Raw genomic sequence first — 6,285 nt, forward strand, 5'->3', positions numbered from 1 at the left:
ATCCTTGGGGCATGCTCGGTTGAGATCGATGTAGTCAATACACATCCTCTAGCTTCCATTGGGTTTCTTAACGAGGACTACATTCGACAGCCACCGAGGATATTTTACCTCAGTTATAAGTCTTGCTTCTTTGAGCCGGTCTATCTCGTCGTTGATCACCTTCTATCGGTCGGGAGCATACTTTCTCAGTTTTTGTTTCACCGGCCTGGCTTCGGGGTGGATGTTGAGGTGGTGCTGGGTTACTCCTAAGTTGATTCTGGGCATCTCCTTGGAGGATCACGCAAACATATCGGTATTTTCCTTCAGGAAATCGATGAGCTGGAGCTGGTTGTCCTCGGGGAGTGTCATCTTGATTTTCACAGTCGAATCAGGTCGGTTCCTCTTCAAAGATACCTTGGCGAGTCGCTCAAGGGGCTCCAGGTGTGTTGGGGTCATGCCTTCACAGGGATTTGGGGTTTTTTGAGGGTGTGACTTCCCCTGGAGAGTGACTGCCATAAGGTAGCACCATCTTGATTCTCCCGGATCGCTTCTATTAGGATCAAGAGCACTAAGAGGGGGGGGGGGGGTTTGAATTAGTGCAACGGAAAACTTTCGACGATTAAAACTGCGTTCGTACGTTGAAATTCGATTCCGACGTAAAAGTTGTTTCGTGCAGATAATAACTTTGAAAGCTTATGGAAATGTATTTGAAGGAAAGTAAGGAAGGCAATTTGCAGTTAAGATAGAAATCAGAATGTAAGCGCAAACTGAAATATGATGTTCGTACGATAAAACCGATTTCCGTCTTAATGCCGATTCAGAAAATACTTAACTATGAAACACGTTCGTAAATGAGTAGAAAGCAGTAAGCTACTGAGAAGGTTTGCAGTAAAGATAAGATGCTCAAAGTAAATGTAAACCGAGATTTAGAGTGGTTCGGTCAATCTTGACCTACATCCACTTTTGGCTTCCTCCACCAACGAGGTCACCAATGTCCACTAGAGGCCTTCTTTCATTAGGCGAAGGCCAACCACCCTTTTATAGTTTCACTCCTTTTGACGGGCTTAGGAGACAACCCTTATAAACTTTTCTCTCCTCTCTTGAAAGATCAAAACTTGGAAAAAGAGGGAGGAGAACTTCTAGCCTTTACAACACTTTTGAGCTCTAAAATTCACAGAGTAAGATTAGATTTTCGGTGCCCTTTCATGCACGAAAGGGTGGGGTATATATAGGCCCCAAACTAGTTTGAATTTGGAGCTCAAAAATATCTCTTCCCAGATTTCCGGGGTCCTGGCTGTACTACCTCCTGACTGGGGTGGTACAACCGCCTAGCAGCTCAGAGGTTGAGCCTTTGGGCGGTGCCACCGCCTGACAGGGGCGGTTGCACCGCTCAGTCTCGCTCGAAGACTGAGCCTAGGCGGTGGCACCGCCTAACTAGGGCGGTTGCACTACCTAGTCTTCCTGGGAGACTGTTAGAACCCTTGCAGATTCTAAACTTGGGGTTGATCTCTTTAGGGGATCGGCCTCCTTGGAACTCTATAGGGGTTCCTCCCTCCAAGTTGCTGCTCAAAGGCTGCAGAAAATATTCATCTATTGCTTATCAAAAGAGGAGGAATACATGACTATTTATAGGGCTTCTAAACCCTAACTCCTAATAGGACTCCTACTCAAGACTCCTACTTCTAACCAACTCCTAATAGGACTTCTACTCAAGACTCCTATTCCTTTACAACTCTTTATTCTTCTCTAAGAAACAACCTCCTAACCCTAGCTAGCCTCTTCATCTCTTTAATAGGGGTCTGCTTAGGTAGGTTTTACATGAATGTTCCTCTCAATTAGGACTCTCCAAGCTAGAGTCCTAATAGACCCGTCCTCTTCAAATCAGCCTTGTCCTCGAGGCTGACGATTCATGAATTTTGGGAATTTGATCTTCAAGTCATCATAGTTCTCCCAAGTGGCATCTTCTGTTGGTAGGTTCACCCACTGTATTAGAACTTTAGTAGTGGGTCATCGTCGTCGAGTCATGATCCGTCGATCAATAATGGTACTTGGCTGGGTCTGGAGTTCTCCTTGGATAGTTATATTTGGCGGGTGGCTTTTGGCTATCTCTAAGCACCTATTTACAACTTCTGTCTCGCCGTCGATTTGTGGGTGATATGACATACTTCTTTTCAATTTAGTACCCTACATATAGAATAACTTTGTCCAAAATCTGCTTGTGAAGATGCAAGTAGAATTTATCATCAGCACAATGCGTCCCTTATAGTGTAATTTTTTTGAGTCCCAATTGTAATGAGCCATGGGGCTTGGTGCTTCCTCCAATTTTTTTATAATCTTACTAGTCTCTGAATCTTCTTGCCATTCCATCTTAATATCCTTAAGAAAGTCGCTGGTCGGAAGTGAAACGACCGAAACTTCAACTTGCTCGGGTAGTTACGAAAGCGCATCTGCAAGAATATTCTCTTTCTCCTTTTTGTAAGTTATTTTATAATCAAATCTAAGAAGTTTTGTTACCCATTTTTGCTATTCAGGGGATGATATCTTTCGCTCCAAAAAGTACTTGAGGCTTTTATGGTCGGTTTTAATTTGAAATCGTCGACCAATCAAGTAGGGTCTCCACCTCGTTGCTGCGCGCACAATGGCGAGCATCTCCTTATCATATGTTGACTTATTTTGATGGGAGGGAGATAATGCCTTGCTAGTGTATGCGAGTGGTCAACCATCTTGCATGAGAATGGCTCCAATTCCGACTCCAGATGCATCAGCCTCAATAATAAAGGGTCAGTTGAAATCTGATAGTGTTAGCACCGGCGTCGTTGTCATGGCTGCCTTAAGTTTGCCGAAGGCAGCGGAGGCTCTGTCCAACCATTGGAAGACATCTCTTTCTAGTAAGGAAGTAAGTGGTGCACTGATCTTTCCATAATTTTTCATGAACTTGCAATAGTAGCCTGTTAAACCCAGAAAGCCATGTAGCAAATTTATATTTCTAGGGGTCGGCCAGTTTTGCATTGCTCCAATTTTGAAGGGGTCCACTGCCACACCTTCCTCTGATATGATATGCCCAAGATATTCCACCTTCTGTTGAAGAAAGCAAAAATTCGTAGTGGTTGTTGTGTGTTCAAAAGATGGTTTTCGGTATGTCTTCTTCGCACACTCGTATTTGATGATACCCAGATCAAAGGTCCAGCTTTGTGAAGATTTATGCTCCCTTTCATCTAGCAATTCATCTACTATTAGAATAAGGTATTTGTCCTTGATGGTTATGCTATTGAGAGCTCGGTAATCAACGCATATTCGCCATGTTCCGTCCTTCTTGCGTACAAGTAGCACCGGTGAAGAGTAGAGGTTGCAACTTGGCCGAATAACTCCTGTTTCGAGCATCTCTTTTATAATCATTTCTATTTCATCCTTCTGGAGATGTAAATACTGATATGATCGAGTATTTGCTGGAGGTTTGCCTGAAAGAATCGTTATATAATGATCATACCGACGGGTAAGAGATAGGTTGTGCGGTTCGTCAAATATATCTAAAAATTCAGCAAGCAAAGGAAGTAGGTTTGGATCTTCAAATTCTATTGGCTCTCCCTTAGTTTGCTACTCAAGTTATACCAAAAAGCCGCTGCATGCTTTATGCAAAACCTTCTTCATTTGTTGTGTGCAAACCGTCGTTACGTCGCCCCCACGTTTCCCATTCAGTATCACCTGTTTCTCCTTACTGTAAAATTTCATAATTAGTTGCATAAAATTTCAAGAATTATCACCTAATATTGTCAACCATTTAATTTTGAGCATAGCCTTATGATCATCAAGAGGGAGAAGGAAGAAATATGTAATTATCTCTTGGTAAGGCCTCATGATCAGCAATAGTTTTACTTGCGGGCGCCTACGATCATACTTCAAAATCCATCCATCGGCAACCTTAACGTCAAACCTGCTGCAATTCTCGATAGGTAAAGCCATCTGGACAGCAACCTTACTATTTAGAAAGTTATTAGTATTGCCCGTGTCGATGAGAACAGTGATCGGTTGTTGTTTGAAAAGGCCTCCAACTTTCATCGTTTGCGGGTTTGAGTAGCTGGCTAATGCATGTACCGTAACTTCAGTCGGTTGTGGCTCTTCTTCTGCATCTTCTTCTTCATGTTCAAGGCTCTCTTCTGGATGTTCAATGACCTCTTCTTCTATTGGTTCAATCATAAGAAGTCTCCCTTTACTACAGTGATGCTCACGGCTCCACGGCTCGTCGCAATGCCAACATAACCCCTTCGCATATCGCTCCCGAAGCTCTTCTCTTGTTAACCTCTTTGGTGTAGAGACTCGGTCGACAATAGGGGGGGCTGAGGGCTTCAATATTGCTGGTTAAGGAGTGACCCTAGTCCTCCAAGCTTCATAGTTCAATTGCTCATCTTGATGTCGTGTGAAAGAGATGGCTGCCATAAGCGTGTATGGTTGTCGTGCTTTAACTTCTCCTCGGATCTCCGGCTTCAAGCTCTCAATGAAGGTCCTCAATAGCTGTTTTTGAGACCAATCACAAGTTTGATTAGATAACCTTTCAAACCAGGTTTGGCACTCCTGAATGGTGGAGGTTTGTCGGATCTTTGCTAGATGTCTGTCAATATTCTCATAATCGGTTGGTTTGAAGCGTATCAGCAGTCCTTCTTTGAATTGTTGCCATGAAAGGACTCCATAAGTATGTTCAAACTAGTCAAACCACTGTATAGCATCCCCTTCAAGATGTATAGCTGCAATTTTCACCATAGATGCATCTGCGGTTTTGTGGTACCGAAAATATCGCTCCGTGCGTGAGATCCAACCAATCGGGTCTCCTTCTTCCCATCTAGGGAAGTCCACTCTCATGCATGGATAGTTGGGGTTGGTCATAGAGCTTCCCCTCTCTTAGAAGTCATATCTTCGGGCTTGGTGCGATTGGGCAAAGCTCTCTCCTTGATGTGATTTCTTCGGGCTTAGTGGTCGGCCCAATCTGAGTTCGGTAAAGAGCGTCCGAATCTTATCCTCCATTCACGCCTCTAAGGCTTCAAATTTAGCATTGATTACCTCCTCAAATTTAGCTTCAAATTTCAAATGTGAATGATGGTAATGGTAGCAATTCATCATATGGTAAGATATCAACATTTAAAATTTTGAAGTAAGATTTTGATATCTTAACATGATGCAAACATTTCAAGTGTTTTAGCAATCATAGCATTTCATCACTTGGTAAGATATCAACACGTAAAATTACGATGTAAGTTCTTGATATCTTAACATGATGCAAACATGGCATAATGCAAATATGACAATCATAGTTATCATCAATTCATATATTTTCGATGATGCAAGCATGGCATAATCATAGCATTAATTCATATATCTCTCCCCCTTTATCATCAACAAAAAGGAGAATGATATAAGCAAATTTTTAGCATAAGTGCGGTAATTATTCATGCCATAACTAGGTTCATGTCATTTTCCAACAGTGAGTGATAGGATACCAATTATGTAAACATCTCAAGGAAAACTTGACATGGAGATAGCTTTGAATACTTCTTCCTTTTTATTTGTTATTATCTTTTTGCATGAAGGAGGAAGGCTATTTGTGATACCAGCTATTTGTAAGCTTACTTTGAATGAAGTTAAAATCGATGAGAGATTAAATCATACTTCATTTTTACAAGGATCAAGATATGTATGTGAAACAAATCCTTGCAAGTAAAAACACTAACATCCATATTTCAAGAAGGAATTTACAATCAGGAATCATTTTATCAAATCCATTTCTCAAAAAAGTATTTTTCACATGATAAGTGTATGAGAGATGTATTTGCTAGTTGATTCCATATGTCAAAAATCAATGATGAGAAACAAACTCGATATGACATATGCTTATTAAGTTCGGAAGAGGATAATGTATCGAGAAAATCTAATTGTTAGAATACCACTAGTTAAGAGAACCCAAAAATGAAATTAACACTTTCATGCGTTCGGACAAGACTATACTATAGATTTTCAAATACAAAACATGCTTATTGTTATGAAAATTTTTGTATTAATTTCCAACATGTTATTTTAGACATGTAATGGCAATCAAGTGATTTGATTATTCAATCAATAAAGTCTGAAAAATAATTTTAACAAGTTTATGCATTTGGACACATCAAATTCCTAATTCTCTTCTTATGAAATCAAATTGTTCTTCACTTAGAGGTTTTATAAAAATATTAGCTAGTTGATGCTTAGTATCTATGAACTCTATGATTATATTATGATTAGTAACATGATCTCGTATAAAGTGATGTCTAATATCAATAT

This window comes from Musa acuminata, chromosome BXJ2-2, assembly GCF_036884655.1.
Source record: "Musa acuminata AAA Group cultivar baxijiao chromosome BXJ2-2, Cavendish_Baxijiao_AAA, whole genome shotgun sequence".
Classification (NCBI taxonomy): Eukaryota; Viridiplantae; Streptophyta; class Magnoliopsida; order Zingiberales; family Musaceae; genus Musa; species Musa acuminata.